Source organism: Heterodontus francisci, chromosome 37 (genome assembly GCF_036365525.1).
Source record: "Heterodontus francisci isolate sHetFra1 chromosome 37, sHetFra1.hap1, whole genome shotgun sequence".
NCBI lineage: Eukaryota > Metazoa > Chordata > Chondrichthyes > Heterodontiformes > Heterodontidae > Heterodontus > Heterodontus francisci.
In genome coordinates this window covers 45,105,955-45,126,662 of record NC_090407.1, presented here as the reverse complement: position 1 = coordinate 45,126,662, position 20,708 = coordinate 45,105,955, and the positions used below count along the sequence as shown (strand labels likewise).

The 20,708-nt window shown below is 45.8% G+C and overlaps 1 non-coding gene across 1 annotated transcript; it reads left to right on the top strand.

Moving 5' to 3' along the window:
- The first annotated feature begins 12,941 nt into the window (after window positions 1–12,941).
- Window positions 12,942–13,023, top strand: trnal-caa (transfer RNA leucine (anticodon CAA)). Its single transcript has one exon. It is a non-coding gene; the product is annotated as a tRNA-Leu (tRNA).
- Window positions 13,024–20,708: the final 7,685 nt, after the last annotated feature.

Genomic DNA, 20,708 nt, shown 5'->3' with positions numbered 1-20,708 from the left:
AATAGAATCAGTATGGGTGGTAATTAAGAATAGCAAGAGTCAGAAGACACTGGTGGGAATAGTTTGTAGGCCCCCGAACAGTAGTTACACCATTGAACAAAGCATGAACCAAGAAATTATTGGAGCTTGTAACAAAGGCAGTGTAATAATTTGGGGGATTTTAATCTTCATATAGACTGGGGCAATGAAATTGGCAAGAGTGGTCGAGAAGATGAGTTTGCAGAATGTTTTCATGACAGTTGCATGGAGCAATACATTGGGGAACTAACTAGGGATCAAGCTATCTTAAATCTAGTATTTTGTAATGAAGCAGGGTTAATTATAATGTCATAGTAAAAGATCTACTGGGAAATAGTGACCATAATACCATTGAATTCCATGTTAAGTTTGAAAGTGACATACTTCAATCACAAACAAGAATCTTAAATTTAAACAAAGTCAGTTACGTAGATATGAGGGGAGAACTGGCTAAGGTAAGTTGGGTAATTAGACTAAAAGGTATGCTGGGAAATGAACAGTGGGAAACTTTTAAATAAAAAATTCAAAATGTTCAACAAAAATACATTCCATTGAAAAACAAAAACTCAACAAGAAAGACCCATCTGTGGCTCACTCAGGAAGTTAAGGCTAGTATTAAATTAAAGAGGCTTACAAAATTGCAAATAAACAGTAGCAAGTCTGAGGATTGGGAATGTTTTAGAACCAGCAAATGACCACCAAAAAGTTGATAAAAAGGAAAAAAATAAAATGAGAGTAAACTAGCCAGTAATATAAAAACAGATTGTCAGCGTTTTTATCTGTGTATAGAAAGGAAAAGTAGCTAAAGTAAACGTTGGTCCATTATAAGCAGAGACAGGAGAAATTATCACAGGGAATGAAGAAATGGTAGAGGCATTGAACAAATATTTTGTGTCTGTCTTCACAGTAGAAGACGCAAGTTTCATACCAGAAATAGACAGTAACCTAGGTGCTAAAAAGAGTGAGGAATTAATATCAGCAGAGAAAAAGTATTGGAGAAACTTAAGGGACGAAAATCTGACAAATCCCTGGGACCTGATGGCCTGAGCCCGAGGATTCTAACAGAGATAGCTGCAGAGAAGAGTGGATGTGCCAGCAGTCCTATCAGATTGCAAGTTGGCAAATGTTATTCCGCTTTTCAAGAAAGGAGGAAGAGAGAAAATGGGGAACTAAAGGCCAGTTAGCCTAACATCAGTTGTTGGTAAAATGCTGGAATCTATTATTAAGGAAGTCTTAACAATACACTTAGAAAACATCAGTATGATTAGAACAAGGTCAACATGGTTTACGAAAAGGAAATCCTGTTCGACAAATTTATTTGAGTTTTTGAGGATGTAACTAGCAGGGCAGATAAAGAGGAACCAGTAGATGTAGTATACCTGGATTTTCAAAAGGTATTTGATGAGGTGCCACACAAAAGTTAATAGGCAAGTTAAGAGCTCATGGTGTTGGGGGTAATATATTAGCATGGATAGAAGATTGGTTAACAGTGGGCGGCGCAGTGGTTAGCACCGCAGCCTCACAGCTCCAGCGACCCGGGTTCAATTCTGGGTACTGCCTGTGTGGAGTTTGCAAGTTCTCCCTGTGTCTGCATGGGTTTCCTCCGGGTGCTCCGGTTTCCTCCCATATGCCAAAGACTTGCAGGTTGATAGGTAAATTGGCCATTATAAATTGTCCCTAGTATAGGTAGGTGGTAGGGAAAGATAGGGGCAGGTGGGGATGTGGTATGAATATGGAATTAGTGTAGGATTAGTATATAAATGGGTGGTTAATGGTCGGCACAGACTCGGTGGGCCAAAGGGCCTGTTTCAGTGCTGTATCTCTAAACTAAACTAAACTAAACAGACAGGAAGCAAAGAGTGGGCATAAACAGGGCATTTTCAAGTTGGTAGGCAGTAAATAGTGGAGTGCCACAGGATCAGTGCTGGGATTTCAGCTATTTACAATCTATATTAATGACTTAGATGAAGAGACAGAGTATGTTTTTTTATTCGTTCACGCGATGTGGGCATCGCTGGCTAGGCCAGCAATTATTGCCCATCCCTAATTGCCCTTGAGAAGGTGGTGAGCTGCCTTCTTGAAAGCTGCAGTCCTTGGAGTGTAAGTGCACCAACAGTGCTGTTAGGAAGGAAGTTCCAGTATTTTGACCCAGTGTCACTGAAAGAACAGCGATATAGTTCCAATTCTCGATGTGTGTGACTTGCAGGGGAACTTGCAGGTGGTGGTGTTCCCATGCATCTGCTGCTCTTGTCCTTCTAAGTGGTAGAGGTCGCAGGTTTGGAAGGTGCTGTCAAAGGGACCTTGGCCGTTGCTGCAGTGCATCTTGTAGATGGTACATACTGCTGCCTCTGTGCATCGGTGGTAGAGGGAGTGAATGTTGAAGGTGGTGAATGGGGTGTCAATCAGTGGGCTGCTTTGTCCTGGATGGTGTCAAGCTTCTTGAGTGTTGTTGGAGCTGCACCCATCCAGGCAAGTAGAGAGAATTCCATCACACTCCTGACTTGTACCTTGTAGATGGTGGACAGGCATTAGGGAGTCAGGAGGTGAGTTACTCGCCACAGAATTCCCAGCCTCTGACCTGCTCTTGCAGCCACAGTATTTATGTGGCTGGTCCAGTTCAGTTTCTCATCAATGGTGATCCCCAGGATGTTGATAATGGGGGATTCAGCGATGGTAATGCCATTGAACATCAAGGGGAGATAGTTGGATTCTCTCTTGTTTGAGATCATTACCTGGCTCTTGTGTGGCGCGAATGAATCTACGTTTGCTGTTGATGCAAAGTTGGTGGAAAGCTAAGCTGTGGGGAAGACACAGAGGCTGCAAAGAGATATAGATAGGTTAAGTGAGTGGGCAACAAGATGGCAGATGGAGTATAATGTAGGGAATTGTGAAGTCATTCACTTTGGCCATCAGAATAGAAAAGCAGATTTTGTTTGAATGGTGTGAAACTTCTAAATGTTGCTGTTCACAGAGACTCGGGTGTGCTTGTACAAGGAATGCAGAAAGGTAGCATGCAGGTACAGAAAGCAATTAGGAAGGCCCATGGCATGTTGGCCTTTATTGCAAGGGAACTGGAGTACAGGAATAAAGATGTTTTGCTGCAATTGCTCAGGGTTTTGGTGAGACCACATCTGAAGTACTGTGCGCAGTTTTGGTCTCCACATTTAGGAAAGGATATACTTGCATTGGAGGCAGGTGGTGCACAATACTTTGCTATTTCCTACTCTAGTGCTAACTGTCTCTTCTAATTCTCTGTGCACTTTCTGTTCCTCTTGTATAATCTACTCATTCCCATTAATCTCTCCGCAATAGCACTGGCAACTCTGCCCGCAAGGAAATTTGTCGCAGCTCTGTTCAGGTGCAACCCGTCTGGCTTGTACTGCTTGCTAATTTCTGGTCCCACTTTCTCCAGAACTGGTCCCAGTGCACCAGGAACCTAAAACCCTCCCTCTGGCACCAACTATCCAGCCATGCATTCATCTGCACTATCCTCCTATAGTCACTTGTGCGTTTTACTGGGAGTAACCTGGGGATTACGACTTTTGAGGTCCTGCTTGCTAATTTCTTACCTAGCTCACTAAACTCTTTCTGCAGGACCACATTCCCTCTTCCCACCTATGCCGTTGGTACCAATGTGGACCACGACTGCTGGCTGTTCACCGTCCCCCCTCAGGCTGCTCTGCAGCTGTTCAGTGACATCCTTGACCCTGACACCAGGGAGGCAACACACCATCTTGGATTCACATCTGCAGTCACCGAAATGCCTGTCTATTCCCCTGGCTATCGAATTTCCTATCATAATCGCTCTTCCAGTCTTCCTTGTAGCCCCATTGTACCGCTGAGCCATACATGGTGCCCTGGCTTTGGCTCTGGCTGCACCCCTATAGATGAACCATCACTTTCTTCAGTATTCAGAACTGAATACCGGCTGGAGAGTGAGATGCACTCAGGGGACTCCTGCACTACCTGCCTGTTCCTCTTTGACTTCCTGGTGGTCACCCGTTCCCCCTCTTCCTGTATACTCTTAAGCTGTGGTGCGATCACATCTAGAAATGTGCTATCCACAAAGCTCTCAACCTAATGGATGCACTGCAGTAACGCCAGCTGCTGCTCAATATCCGAAACCCGGAGCTCAAGCTGCTGCAACTGACAATATTTTCTGCACATATGGTTATCCAGGGCACGAGAAGTTTCCTGGAGTTTCTACATAGCACAGGATGTGCTCTCCAGAGATTGGAGTAGCTTTGCCATTCTGCTATCTATCAGATAATAAACATTGGTATTACCAGTAAACCCTGCTCCTAATAAGCCCTGCTAGTACTAACACTAATAACCCTGCCAATAGTAATAAACCTTACCAATAGTAATAGTAACCTTACCACTGCTAATAATAAACTTTACCAATACAAATCTACATTACCATTATTAATACACTTTACCAATATTAAGACATTACCAATAGTAGTAACAACCCCACCAATAGAAATAAACATAATTTAAAAATTAAAGATAAGGACTTTAGATCGTAGTGAGTCGTGTTGGAGTAGGACAAGGCCTCTAGTGTAATTAGTATTTTTAAAGGGAGTAACTAATTAATCTGAAGGTAAGTCATGGCAGGAGAGCTGGCATCCGTGGTATGCTCCTCCTATGCTATGTGGGAAATCAGGGACGCTTCCAGTGTCCCTGACGACCATGAGTGCAGGAAGTGTATCCATCTGCAGCTACTGGCTACCTGCATTACGGAGCTGGAGCTGCGGGTGGGTTCACTATGGAGCATCCGTGATGCTGAGGACGTCGTGGATAGCATGTTTAGCGAGGTGGTCACACCGCAGGCAGCTGCACAGGCAGAAAAGGGATGGGTGACCACCAGGCAGAGTGTCAAGCGCAGGCAGGTAGCCATCCCCCTCTCAAACCGCTTTGGATACTGTTGGGAAGGGGATGGCTCCCAGGGGAGCAGCAACAGCCAAGTGGCAGCACGGATGGCTCTGCTGCACAGCAGGACAGAAAAAACTGGGAGAGCCATAGTGATAGGAGATTCAATTGTAAGGGGAACAGACAGGCGTTTCTGTGGCCGTAAACGAGACTCCAGGATGCTATGTTGCCTCCCCTGGTGCTAGGGTCAAGGATGTCTCGGAGTGGCTGCAGGACATTCTGAAGGGGGAAGGTGAACAGCCAGCGGTCTTGGTACATACCAATGACATAGGTAGAAAAAGGGATGAAGTCCTGTAAAATGAATTTAAGGAGTTAGGTGCTAAATTAAAAAGCAGGACCTCAAAGGTTATAATCTCAGGATTACTTCCTGTGCTACGTGCTAGTGAGTATAGGAACAGGAGAATAGACCAGATGATTGCGTGGCTGGAGAAATGGTGCAGGAGGGAGGGATTTTTATTCCTGGGACATTAGGACCGGTTCTGGGGAAGGTGGGACCTGTGCAAACAGGACGGGTTACACCCAGGCAGAACCGGAACAGATGTCCTCGCAGGGGCGTTTGCTAGTGCTGTTGGGGAGGATTTAAACTAGAATGGCAGGAGGATGGGAACCTGAGCAGAGTGAATGAGGAGGAGGAACAAGGATAGAAACGAAAAACAGGAAACAAAAAGGCAAAAGTGGAAGGCATAGAAATCAAGGGCAAGAAACAAATAGGGCCATAGTGCGAAATAATGCTAAGATGACGAAGAATGTTAAAAAGACAAGCCTAAAGGCATTGTGTCTCAATGCACAGAGTCTTCGCAATAAGGTCGGCGAATTAACTGGGCAAATAGATGTAAATGGGTATGATGTAAATGGGTATGATGTAGTTGCGATTACAGAGAAATGGCTGCGGAGTGACCAAGGATGGGAACTGAACATCCAAGGGTATTCAATATTTAGGAAAGACAGGCAGAAAGGGAAAGGAGGTGGAGTAGCATTGTCAGTAAAAGAGGAAATCGATACAATCGTGAGGAAAGATATTAGCTCAGAGAATCCTGATGTGGAATCTGTATGGGTGGAGCTAAGAAACACCAAGGGGCAGAAAACATTGGTGGGGGTTGTATATGGACCCCCAAACAGCAGTGGTGATGTAGAGGATGGCATTAAATAGGAAATTAGAGACGCATGCAATAAGGGTGCAACTATAATTATGAGTGACTTTAATCTACATACAGATTGGAAAAATCAAAATAGCAATAATACTGTAGAGGAGGAATTCCTGGAGTGTGTATGTGATGGTTCTTTCGGACCAATACGTTGAGGAACCAACTAGAAAACAGGCCATCCTAGACTGGGTATTGTGCAATGAGAAAGGATCAGTTAACAGTCTTGTTGTGTGGGGTCCCTTGAGGAAGAGCGACCATAACATGACATAATTTTTCATTAAGATGGAGAGTGAGAGAGTTGATTCTGAGACTAGGGTCCTGAATCTAAATAAAGGAAACGATGAAGGTATGAGGCGCGAGTTGGCTATGATAAATTGGGAAATGCTACTTAAAGGGTGATAGTGGATAGGCAATGGCTAGCATTTAAAGAGCACATGAATGAATTACAACAATTGTCCATTCCTGTCTGGCGCAAAAGTAAAACAAGGGTGGCTCAACCATGGCTTACAAAAGAAATTACGGATAGTATTAGGTCCAAGGAGGAGAAATATAAAATGGCCAGAACAAGCAGCAAACATGGGGATTGGGAGCAGTTTAGAATTCAGCAAAGGAGGACAATGGGATTGATTAAGAAGGGGAAAATAGAGTATGAGAGTAAGCTTGCAGAGAATATAAAAACTGACTGTAAAAGCTTCCATAGATATATGAAGAGAAAAACATTAGCGAAGACAAATGTGGGTCCCTTACAGTCAAAAACGGGAAAATTTATAATGGGGAACAAAGAAAGAGCAGCCCAATTAAATACATACTTTGGTTCTGTCTTCACAAAGGAGGACACAAATTACCTCCCAGAAATGTTGGGAACATAGGGTTTAGTGAGAAGGAGGAACTGTATGAAATCAGTATTAGTAGGGAAATGGTGTTAGGGAAATTGATGGGATTGAAGGCTGATAAATCCCCAAGGCCTGATAATCTACATCCCAGAGTACTTAAGGAAGTGGCCTTAGAAACAGTAGATGCATTGCTGGTCATTTTCAAAATTCTATAGACTCTGGAATAGTTCCAACGGATTGGAGGGTAGCTAATGTAACCCCACTATTTAAAAAAGAAGGTAGAGAGAAAACAGGGAATTATAGACCGGTTAGCCTGACATCAGTAGTGGGGAAAATGCTAGAGTCCATTATAAAAGATGTAATAGCAGAGCACTTGGAAAACATTGACGGATCGGACAAAGTCAACATGAATTTACAAAAGGGAAATCATGCTTGACAAATCTACTGGATTTTTTGAGGATGTAACTAGTAGAATAGATAGGGGAGTACCAGTGGATGTGGTGTACTTGGACTTTCTGAAGGTTTTCGATAAGATAAGAGATTAGCATGCAAAATTAGAGCCCATGGGATTGGGGGTAAGGTACTGACATGGATAGAGAACTGGTTGGCAGACAGGAAACAAAGAGTAGGAATGAAGGGGTCTTTTCCCGAGTGACAGGCAGTGACTAGTGGGTTACAGCAGGGATCAGTGCTAGTATTCCAACTATTCACAATATATATTAATGACATAGATGAGGGAATTAAATGTAATGTACCCAATATTGCAGACGACACAAAGCTGGGGGGTAGTGTGAGCTGTGAGGAGGATGCAGAGAAGCTCCAGTGTGATTTGGACAGTTTGAGTGAGTGGGTAAATACATGGCAGATGCAGTACAATGTGGATAAATGTGAGGTTATCCACTTTAGTGGCAAAAACAAAAAAACAGATTATTATCTGGATGGCAATAGATTGGGAAAAGGGGAGGTGCAACGAGACCTGGGTCTCCTTGTGCACAAGTTGCTTAAAGTAAGCATGCAGGTGCAGCAGGTATTTAAGGCAAATGGTATATTTATTTTATTTAGAGATACAGCACTGAAACAGGCCCTTCAGTCCACTGAGTCTGTGCCGACCAACAACCACCCATTTATACTAATCCTACATTAATCCCATATTCTCTCCCACATCCCCACCATTCTCCTACCACCTACCTACACTAGGGGCAATTTACAATGGCCAATTTGTCTATCAACCTGCAAGTCTTTGGCTGTGGGAGGAAACCAGAGCACACGGCGGAAACCCATGCGGTCACAGGGAGAACTTGCAAACTCCGCACAGGCAGTACCCTGAACTGAACCCAGGTCGCTGCAGCTGTGAGCCTGTGGTGCTAACCACTGCGCCACTGTGCCGCTCTAACACACTGGTATGTTGGTCTTCATAGCGAGAGGATTCGAGTACAGGAGCAGGGATGTCTTGCTGCAATTATACAACGCCTTGGTGAGACCACATCTGGAGTATTGTGTGCAGTTTTAGTCTCCTTATCTGAGGAAGGATGTTCTTGCTGGGGAGAGAGTGCAGCAAAGGTTCACCAGACTGATTCCTGGGATGGCAGGACAAATGTATGAAGAGAGATTGGGTCGATTAGGCTTGTATTCGCTAGAGTTTAGAAGAATGAGAGGGGTTCTCATAGAAACCTACAAAATTCTAACAGGACTGGACAGACTAGATGCAGGAAGGATGTTCCCGATGGCGGGGGAGTCCAGGACCAGGGGTCACAGTCTAAGGATAAGGGGTAAGCCATTTAGGACTGAGATGTGGAGGGATTTCTTCACCCAGAGAGTGGTGAACCTGTGGAATTCTCTGCCACGGAAAGCAGTTGAGGCCAAATCATTAAACATATTCAAGAAAGAGTTAGATATAGTTCTTAGGGCTAAAGGGATCAAGGGATATGGGGAGAAAGAGGGAACAGGGTACTGAGTTTGGATGATCAGCCATGATCATATTGAATGGCTGAGCAGGCTTGAAGGGCTGAGTGGCCTACTCCTGCTCCTATTTTTCGATGTTTCTATGACTCACCAGCTACCCACTTGTTACTTATTAATATTTAATATTTTTTAAGTTTTTAAACTTCCAGTTGTTTGGACTGAGTCCCTAAGCAGTAATACACACCAGTCAATCAACTCATCGATTTTCTGTGATGTCATGGTTTTATTTCAAACTCCGATGCATGGTATGTTCCTCGCAGGTCCGCTGCCATTTTTGACTCCCTCCAGGTAGGTGAAGGCCCCGAGCCTGGGTTTCGCTTTATCCACTCCTCGGTAGTTGGTTCCTCGCAGGTCTGCCGCCACTCTCGACTCTCTCCAGGTAGGGCTCACACGCACTGTCCCCTTTAACTTCAACTAGTACTCACACACACTGTCCCCTTTAACTTCAAACAGGGATAATGAGGGATATTGTGAGCCTAGTCAAAAAGGAAAAGGAAGCATTTGTAAGGGCTAGAAGGCTGGGAACAGACAAAGCCCTTGAGGAATATAAAGAAAGTAGGAAGGAACTTAAGCAAGGAGTCAGGAGGGCTAAAAGGGGTCATGAAAAGTCATTGGCAAGCAGGATTAAGGAGAATCCCGAGGCTTTTTATATGTATATAAAGAGCAAGAGGGTAGCCAGGGAAAGGGTTGGCCCACTCAAGGACAGAGGAGGGAATCTATGCGTGGAGCCAGAGGAAATGGGCGAGGTACCAAATGAGTACATTGCATCAGTATTCACCAAAGACAAAAACTTGGTGGATGATGAGTCTAGGGAAGGGTGTGTAGATAGTCTGGTCATGTTGATATCAAAAAGGAGGCGTTGGGCATCTTGAAAAACATTAAGGTAGATAAGTCCCCAGGGCCTGATGGGATCTACCCCAGAATACTGAGGGAGGCAAGGGAGGAAATTGCTGGGGCCTTGACAGAAATCTTTGTATCCTCATTGGCTACAGGTGAGGTCCCAGAGGACTGGAGAATAGCCAATGTTGTTCCTTTGTTTAAGAAGGGTAGCAAGGATAATCCAGGAAATTACAGACTGGTGAGCCTTATGTCAGTGGTAGGGAAATTATTGGACAGGATTCTTCGGGACAGGATTTACTCCCATTTGGAAACAAATGGACTTATTAGCGAGAGGCAGCATGGTTTTGTGAAGGGGAGGTTGTGTCTCACTAACTTGATCAAGTTTTTTGAGGAAGTGACGAAGCTGATTGATGAAGGAAGGGCAGTGGATGTAGTCTACATGGACTTCAGTAATGACTTTGACAAGGTCCCTTATGGCAGACTGGTACATTAGGTGAAGTCACACGGGATCAGAGGTGAGCTGGCAAGATGGATACAGAACTGGCTCAGTCATAGAAGACAGAGGGTAGCAGTGGAAGGGTGCTTTTCTGAATGGAGGGCTGTGACTAGTGGTGTTCCACAGGGATCAGTGCTGGGACCTTTGCTGTTTGTAGTATATATAAATGATTTGGAGGAAAATGTAGCTGGTCTGATCAGTAAGTTTGTGGACGACACAAAGGTTGGTGGAGTTGCGGATAGTGATGAGGATTGTCAGAGGTTACAGCAGGATATAGATCGGTTGGAGACTTGGGCGGAGAAATGGCAGATGGAGTTTAATCTGGACAAATGTGAGGTAATGCATTTTGGAAGGTCTAATACAGGTGGGAAGCATACAGTAAATGGCAGAACCCTGAGGAGTATTGACAGGCAGAGAGATCTGGGCGTACAGGTCCACAGATCGCTGAAAGTGGCAACGCAGGTGGATAAGGTAGTCAAGAAAGCATACGGCATGCTTGCCTTCATCGGTCGGGGTACTGAGTATAAAAATTGACAAGTCATGCTGCAGCTGAACAGAACCTTAGTTAGGACACACTTAGAATATTGCGTACAATTCTGGTCGCCACACTACCAGAAGGATGTGGAGGCTTTGGAGAGGGTACAGAAGAGGTTTACCAGGATGTTGCCTGGTCTGGGGGTTATTAGCTATGAGGAGAGGGTGGATAAACTCAGATTGTTTTCACTGGAACGACGGAGGTGGAGGGGCGACCTGATCGAGGTTTACAAAGTTATGAGCGGCATGGACAGAGTGGATAGTCATCTTTTCCCAGGTTGGAAGAGTCAGTTACTAGGGGACATAGGTTTAAGGTGCGAGGGACAAAGTTTAGAGGGGATGTGCGAGGCAAGTTCTTTACACAGAGGGTGGTGAGTGCCTGGAACTTGCTGCCGGAGGAGGTGGTGGAAGCAGGTACGATAGCAATGTTTAAGAGGCATCTTGACAAATACATGAATAGGATGGGAATGGAGGGATACGGACCCCGGAAGTGCAGAAGATTTTAGTTTCGACAGGCATCATAATCACCACAGGCGTGGAGGGCCGAATAGCCTGTTCCTGTGCTGTACTGTTCTTTGTTCTTTGTAGTACTCACACGCACTGTCCCCTTTAACTTCAAACAGTACTCACATGCATGAGGTCCCTCTATCTTCATTATGACAGAAGGAAATGCCCTTACTCTGTTCAATGTTTGACCATTATCACACAAAGGTGTTTTGATGGGGAGAAGTTCTGGGCGTGGTAGCATTCTGAAAGGTTGGCAAATGTGTTTAACTCCAGCAACATTTTGATATTCACATTTCCAAAGGATGAGGGAACTGATTCAGACACGGTGGAACCGTAGGCATTCCCTGTTGTGTTGATTTGTAAGTCTTGTTGCCTGACTACAGGAGTTCAATGGATAGGACAGTTAGTTAAATTTAAACAAACACATGCTATTGTGTGATTTGATTCCTCCAGCTACTTTTATGAAGTCAATTCATCATGTCTGTGTCCCTATAGAAATAATTTTCTCCTGAAAACTACCTTTACAGTAGAGCCACTTAACCATGTACTGTCAGTTTACTTAAAGTTAAATGTGTTCTTGCTGCAGGACTGGCTACAAGTAGGCAAGACTCTGAGCCTCCGTGCATCCTGTGCTCTGTTCATAAAAGCGGAAAAAGGTAGGAAAATGCCTGACAACTGTCTCTTTAATGACTTTAATTGCCTGCCCGCCATCGATGTGTCTGCCACTGATTCATCCCGCTGCCCGCATCTTGAAAAATTGGTCGTCGGCGGGAAGGTGTCAGGCAGGCCCATGCCATTTTATCGGCCTCCCCACCTCCCTTCTCATCGCCATGAGGCGAGTAATATTTTGCCCAATACTCCAGTTGAGACCGAACCAGCATTTTATAAAGGTTCACCATAACCTCCTTGCTTTTGTACTCCATGCCTCTATCTATAAAGCCCAGGATCCCATATGCCTTATAAACCACTTTTTCAGCCTGCCCTGCACCTTCAGCGATTTGTGAATATCTCGCCTCATTTTATATTTTATATTACCTTTCCTTCTATTTCCAACCGAAATGAATCACTTCACTGTTCTTTGCAATAAATTCCATCTGCCACCTGTCTGCCCATTCCACCAGCCTGTCTATGCCCTCTTGAAGTCTACCACTATCCTCCTCACAGTTGACAATACTTGCAAGATTTTTGTATCTTCTGCAAATGTTGAAATTGTGCCCTGCACACCCAAGTCGAGGTCGTTCATATTGATCAAGAAAAGCAATACTCCGAATACCAACCCCCGGGGATCCCCACTATATACCCTCCTCCAGTCTGAAAAACAACCATCCACCACTGCTCTGTTTCCTGTCACTCAGCCAATTTCATATCCATGCTGCCAACGTTCCTTTCATTCCATGGGCTTTAACTTTGCTGACAAGCTGGTTATGTGGCACTTTATCAAATACCTTTTGGAAGTCCACATGCACCCCATGTTGGCGTGGGGAAGTTCATTTTAACTGAAGTGAAGCCTCACAATGAGGCCCCTCTCACTTCATCCAGTTTCACGTGGTTCAGAAATGCCCCCGGGGCAATCTAGGCAGTGAAACCTTTACTTGAGGACGCTGGTGGCTTGTTCCAAAGTGTGGAGGTATGTTCCCTGGTTCTCACTGAAGGCTGTCTGACCTAGTGTGGTGAGATGTGATGGCCGAGTGGTTAAGGCGTTGGACTCAAAATCCAATGGGGTTTCCCCGTGCAGGTTCAAACCCTGCTCACAGCGAGTTTGTATCAGTTTTCTTCAGTTAGCTGATTGGGGAGGTAACAGACTTCTTCAACAATCAAACAGACATTTGGGGCGGCACAGTGGTGCAGTGGTTAGCACCGCAGCCTCACAGCTCCAGCGACCCAGGTTCGGTTCTGGGTACTGCCTGTGCGGAGTTTGCAAGTTCTCCCTGTGACCATGTGGGTTTCCGCCGGGTGCTCCGGTTTCCTCCCACAGCCAAAGACTTGCAGGTTAATAGGTAAATTGGCCATTGTAAATTGCCCCTAGTGTAGGTAGGTGGTAGGAGAACTGAGGGAAGGTGAGGATGTGGTTGGGATTAATGTAGGATTAGGATAAAATGGGTGGCTGATGGTCGGCACAGACTCGGTGGGCCAAAGGGCCTGTTTTAGTGCTGTATCTCTCTATGACTCTATGAGATTTTGGAAGGAGGTCATCCGCCACGTGTTGATGAGGTGGGGTAGCCCTTGTCGCCCAGTGGCAATCCACCAGTGCGTCTGGAATGCTGTCATCATCCTGCATTGAGGCTCCAGGTCAGTGTGAGGAGGTGACGTAACTCCATGATGACTTCCTTTGCGAATTGTAGACTCCTCAGGCACTGCTTCTGATTCATGACTAAGAAGGAGTGATGATCAAGGAACACCCATTGTGCGCAGTGCCTTCAATGGAGAGCCCCCTTCTCCTCCCTCTTCACAGAGCTTCACCTCTCGGCCTCCTCCTCTGCATGCTGTGTTCATGTTGCAGACCATGGGGTACAGCAATAACTGCCCCCATACCTATGCAAGGCACTGGTCTTTCATCCCTTACTGTGCACAGCAAATATCTCCACATTGCTCCAGTAACTCACCACAGTGCTTCACAAACACTTTGCTTCAGTACATGTGTAAAACTCCTCAGCTGCAACTTAGAGGCCATTCTGCCCCTGAAGCAGGAAAATATGGAGTCTACTCAGCCCCTCTCACCTGTTACACAGGAACAGCAGGAGGCCTCTCAGCCCCTGGAACCAATTACCTGCAAACAGGAGGAGACCATTCCCTCAAGTCTGTTCCACAGGAACAGGGGGGTGGCTATTAACGCACCTACACTGTTACACAATTACAGAAGTGTTCCATTCAGCCCCTCATGCCTGTTAAACAGCAAAATGTTGAGGCCATTCAACACCTCGAACTTATTATACATGAACAGAAGGAGGCATCTTGTGACAAGGAATAGGAGGAGGCTATTTAGCTCCTCAAGCCTGTGGCCTAGAAACAGGAGGAAGATATTCAGCTTCTCAAATTTGTTGCATAGGAACATGTGGAGGCCATTCAACCCCTCGAGCCTGTTATACTGGAACATGCAGAGGCCATTCTGCCCTTTGAACCTGTTACACGAAAATAGAAGGAGGCCATTCAGCCCTTGAACCTGTTACACAGGAACTTGATTGGGGTTGGGGCAGGGTTGTTGGCGGATGACCAACCCACTCCCAGGAGGCAGGTTGGTCATTTAAATATTCTGATGAGTCTGTGTGCTTCAGATTTAAACTATCTTCCAGGTTTACCTCTGGCCAGCCATGTTTTCCAGACATTGGGAAACCCAGCAGATAAATGGAGGTGATGACAGCATCAGGGGGAAGGTATGTGCCTTTACAGCACTGTTTGTGGACCAAGAGGATCAGGACTGCTTCCTCCTGGCTTCCTAGAACCATCGAAAAACTACGGCACAGAAGGAGGCCATTCAGCCCGTCATGTCCATGCCGGACGAAAAAGCGAGCCGCCCAATCTAATCCCACCTTCCAGCCACCTGGTCCATAGCCTTGCCAGTTATAGCACTTCAGGTGCATGTCCAGGTACCTTTTAAAAGAATTGAGGGTTTCTGCCTCTACCCCCATTCCTGGCAGTGAATTCCAGACGCCCACCACCCTCTGGGTGAAAATTGTTATCCTCATGTCCCCTCTAATCCTTCTACCAATCACCTTAAATCTGTGCCCCCTGGTAATTGACCTCTCGCAAGGGGAAACAGGTCCTTCCTATCTACTCTATCTAGGCCCCTCATAATTTTGTACACCTTAATTAAGTCACCCTCAGCCTCCTCTGTTCTAAGGAAAACAACCCTTGCCTATCCCAAACACAAACAAGAAATGCTGGAAATACTCAGCAGGTCTGGCAGCATCTGTGGAGAGAGAAGCAGAGTTAACATTTCAGGTCAGTGACCCTTCATCAGAACTGGCAGATATTAGAAATGTAAAAGGTTTTAAGCAAGTAAAGCGGGAATTGGCAAGAGATAACAAAAGAGAAGGTGTTGATAGGACAAGGTCACAGAGAATAACTGACCAGAAGGTCGTGGAACAAAGGCAAACGGCATGTTAATGGTGTGCTGAAAGAGTACAGAGAGGGTGTTAATGGATAGAAAACTGAGCAGCTTCACCCCAAGCACAAACATGAAAAAAACAGTGGGTAGGCACAGTAGAAACAAACTAAACAAACTAAAATAAAATAAACACAAAAAATAAAAAATAACTAAAAATAAAAAGGGGGGCCCATCATGCTCTGAAATTACTGAACTCAAAGTTCAGTCCGGCAGGCTGTAGCGTGCCTAATCGGTAAATGAGGTGCTGTTCTTCGAACTTGCTTTGATGTTCCCTGGAACACTGCAGCAATCCCAGGACAGAGATGTGAGCATGAGAGCAGAGGGGTGGGTGTTGAAATAGCCAGCAACCGGAAGCTCGGGTCATGCTTTCAGAATGAGCGGAGGTGTTTTGCAAAGCGGTCACCCATCTGCGTTTGATCGCAACAATGTAGAGGAGACCACATTGTGAGCAGCAAATACAATATACTAAATTGAAAGAAGTACAAGTGAATCGCTGCTTCACCTGAAAGGAGTGTTTGGGGCCTTGGATAGTGAGGAGAGAGGAGGTAACTGGGCAGGTATTACACCTCTTGCGCTTGCAAAGGAAGGTGCCATGGGAAGGGGACAAGGTGGTGGGGGTAATGGAGGAGTGGAGCAGAGTGTCGCGGAGGGAATGATCCCTTCGGAATGCTGACAGGGGAAGGGAGGGGAAGGTGCCTTTGGTAGTGGCATCACGCTGGATGTGGCGGAAGTGGTGGAGGATGATCCTTTGGATGTGGAGGCTGGTGGAGTGGAAAGTGAGGACAAGGGGAAACATGTCATGGTTCTGGGAGGGAGGAGAAGGGGTGAGGGCTGAGGTGCGGGAAATGGGCTAGACACGGTTGAGGGCCCTGTCAACCACAGTGGGGGAATCCTTGACTGAGGAAAAAGGAAGACATATCAGAAGCACTGTCATGGAAGGTAGCATCATCAGAGCAGATGCGTCGGAGACGGAGAAACTTGGGAGAATGAAATGGAGTCCTTATAGGAGACAGGGTGTGAAGAAGTGTAGTCGAGGTAGCTTGGGATGGAGGCTTATAATGAATATTAGTAGACAGCCTATCCCCAGAGATGGAGACAGAGAAGTTGAGGAAGGGAAGGGAAGTGTCGGAGATGGACCATGTAAAGGTGAGAGAAGGGTGGAAATTAGAAGCAAAGTTGATAAAGTTTTCCAGTTCCAGGCAGGAGCAGGAAGCGGCACCGATACAGTCATTAATGTACCAGAAAAAGAGTTGGGGGAGGGGGCCTGAGTAGGACTGGAACAAGGAATGTTCGACATATCCCACAAAAAGATAGGCATAACTAGGACCCATGCGGGTACCCATAGGAAGTGAGTGGAGTTGAAGGAGAAGTTGTTCAATGTGAGAACAAGTTCAGCCAGGCGGAGGAGGGTGGTGGTTTATGGGGACTGGCTGGGCCTCTGTTCAAGGAAGAAGTGGAGAGCCCTCAAACTGTCCTGGTGGCGGATGGAGGTGTAGAGAGATTGGACGTCCATAGCGAAGAGGAGGCAGTTGGGACCAGGAAACTGGAAATTGTCAAAATGACGTAGGGCGTCAGAAGAGTCACGGGTGGGAAGAGTCTGGACCAGGGGAGAAAAGATAGAGTCAAGATAGGAAGAAATAAGTTCAGTGGGGCAGGAACAGGCTGAAATAATGGGTCTGCCAGGACAGTCCTTGCCTATCCAATCTTTCCTCAGAGCTGCAACTTTCGAGCCCTGGCAACATTCTTGTTAATCTCCTCTCTACTCTCTCCAGAGCAATTATGTCCTTTCTGTAATGTGGTGACCAGAACTGTACGCAATACTCAAACAGTAGCCTAACCAGCGTTTTATACAGTTCCAGCATTACATCCCTCCTTTTATATTCTATACCTCGGCCTAAAAAAGGAAAGAATTCCATATAGAAACAAAGAAAAATAGAAGCAGGAGTAGGCCATTCGGCCCTTCGAGCCTGCACCACCATTCAATACAATCACGGCTGATCATCCAAGCTCATAACCCTGTTCCCGCTTTCTCCCCGTATCCCTTGATCCCTTTAGCCCTAAGAACTATATCTAACTCTTTCTTGAATATATTTAATGATTTGGCCTCAACTGCTTTCCACAGGTTCACCACTCTTGGAGTGAAGAAATCCCTTTCATCTCAGTCCTAAATGGCTCACCCCTTATCGTTAGACTGTGACCCCTGGTCCTGGACTCCCCCGCCATCGGGAATATCCTTCCTGCATCTAGTCTGTCCAGTCCTGTTAGAATTTTGTAGGTTTCTATGAGATCCCCTCTCATTCTTCTAAACTCTAGCGAATACAAGCTTAATCGACCCAATTTCTCTTCATACGTTAGTCTTGCCATCCCAGGAATCAGTCTGGTGAACCTTCGCTGCACTCCCTCCATAGCAAGAACATCCTTCCTCAGATAAGGAGACCAAAACTGCACACAATACTCCAGATGTGATCTTACCAAGGACTTGTATAATTGCAGCAAGACAGGAGGTGTTATCAATTTTGGAAAGTGTGAAAATAGATAAGTCCCCTGGGCCAGATGGGATTTATCCTAGGATTCTCTGGGAAGCCAGGGAGGAGATTGCAGAGCCTTTGTCCTTGATCTTTATGTCGTCATTGTCGACAGGAATAGTGCCGGAAGACTGGAGGATAGCAAATGTTGTCCCCTTGTTCAAGAAGGGGAGTAGAGACAGCCCTGGTAATTATAGACCTGTGAGCCTTACTTCGGTTGTGGGTAAAATGTTGGAAAAGGTTATAAGAGACAGGATTTATAATCATCTTGAAAAGAATAAGTTCATTAGCGATAGTCAGCACGGTTTTGTGAAGGGTAGGTCGTGCCTCACAAACCTTATTGAGTTTTTCGAGAAGGTGACCAAACAGGTGGATGAGGGTAAAGCAGTGGATGTGGTGTATATGGATTTCAGTAAGGCGTTTGATAAGGTTCCCCACGGTAGGCTATTGCAGAAAATACGGAAGTATGGGGTTGAAGGTGATTTAGAGCTTTGGATCAGAAATTGGCTAGCTGAAAGAAGAAGAAAGAAGGTGGTGGTTGATGGCAAATGTTCATCCTGGAGTTTAGTTACTAGTGGTGTACCGCAAGGATCGGTTTTGGGGCCACTGCTGTTTGTCATTTTTATAAATGACCTGGATGAGGGTGTAGAAGGGTGGGTTAGTAAATTTGCGGATGACACGAAGGTCGGTGGAGTTGTGGATAGTGCCGAAGGATGTTGTCGGGTACAGAGGGACATAGATAGGCTGCAGAGCTGGGCTGAGAGATGGCAAATGGAGTTTAATGCGGAAAAGTGCGAGGTGATTCACTTTGGAAGGAGTAACAGGAATGCAGAGTACTGGGCTAATGGGAAGATTCTTGGTAGTGTAGATGAACAGAGAGATCTTGGTGTCCAGGTACATAAATCCCTGAAGGTTGCTACCCAGGTTAATCGGGCTGTTAAGAAGGCATATGGTGTGTTAGCTTTTATTAGTAGGGTGATCGAGTTTCGGAGCCACGAAGTCATGCTGCAGCTGTACAAAACTCTGGTGAGCCCGCACCTGGAGTATTGCGTGCAGTTCTGGTCACCGCATTGTAGGAAGGATGTGGAAGCTTTGGAAAGGGTGCAGAGGAGATTTACTAGGATGTTGCCTGGTATGGAGGGAAGGTCTTACGAGGAAAGGCTGAGGGACTTGAGGTTGTTTTCGTTGGAGAGAAGGAGGAGGAGAGGTGACTTAATAGAGACATATAAGATAATCAGAGGGTAAGATAGGGTGGATAGTGAGAGTCTTTTTCCTCGGATGGTGATGGCAAACACGAGGGGACATAGCTTTAAGTTGAGGGGTGATAGATATAGGACAGATGTTAGAGGTAGTTTCTTTACTCAGAGAGTAGTAGGGGTGTGGAACGCCCTGCCTGCAGCAGTAGTAGACTCGCCAACTTTAAGGGCATTTAAGTGGTCATTGGATAGACATATGGATGAAAATGGAATAGTGTAGGTCAGATGGTTTCACAGGTCGGCGCAACATCAAGGGCCGAAGGGCCTGTACTGCGCTATAATGTTCTAATTCTAATTCTAATCCTTGCTCCTGTACTCAAATCCTCTGGCTATGAAGGCCAACATACCATTTTCCTTCTTAACTGCCTGTTGCACCTGCATGCTTACTTTCAGCGACTGGTGCACAAGGACACCCAGGTCTTGCTGCACCTTCTCCTTTCCCAATCTATCGCCGTTCAGATAATAATCTGCCTTTCTGTTTTTGCCACTAAAGTGGATAACCTCACATTTATCCACATTATACTGCATCTGCCATGTATTTGCCCACTCACTCAACCTGTTCAAATCACACTGGAGCTTCTCTGCATCCTCCTCACAGCTCCCACTCCCACCCAGCTTTGTGTCATCTGCAAACTTGGATATATTACATTTAATTCCCTCATCTATATCATTAATATATGATGTGAATAGCTGGGGTTCTAGCACTGATCCCTGCGGTACCCCACTAGCCGCTTCCTGCCACCAGGAAAAAGACCCGTTTATTCCACTCTTTGTTTCCTGTCTGCCAACCAGTTCTCTATCCATGTCAGTAGCTTACCTCCAGTTCCATGTACTCATAGGACAGCTGTTCCACCAGTGGAGCCTGCGCACAGGTTGGACACATGCCGACTGTGCAAGTAAATGGGCGAAGGTCACAGAGCGAGATCGCAGTCGCTCCTGGGGATTCTGAAAGAAGGACTCACAGTCCCTGGTGTATGAGGTGATCCGTTTGGGGAAGTCTTGCACCAATTGCCTGGAAAGGTTTGTGAGGAAGTTTATGTAGCTCCTGGTGGGATCTTGCTGAAATTTCCCAACCAACAAGGCAGCATTGGCAGACCCAATAAGCGGGAGGAGCCACTGCAGTGTTGAACTACAAGCCCTGGTGACATCCTCATTCTTTCCATGCAGGTGCAACAGCAGGCAAACCAGGTTCGAATGGATCATTGGGTGGAAGGTGGACCTGGAACTGCCAACACCACATTTGGTCAAGATTCCCAAAACGCTGAATGCTTCAGCCTGCACTTGATCAGATTCCACATTAAAGAGAGGTTGAATTCCAAAGAGGATTTTCTTCACAAATGGCTGGATTATTTGTGCTCTCAGTTGAATCAAGTGCTTCGACAAGCAGCTCAGCACCTCAAATAGTAACACCTCATTGTGGCCCTTCCCATTCCCCAGCAGACAAATCATTGTCAGTAACACTCTGTGACACCATCTTTCAGCGTTTCTATTTATTCCGATTGGGATGTTGTACAGCCCTCTGATACAAACCAACTGGGAAACTGGTGACTTAAAG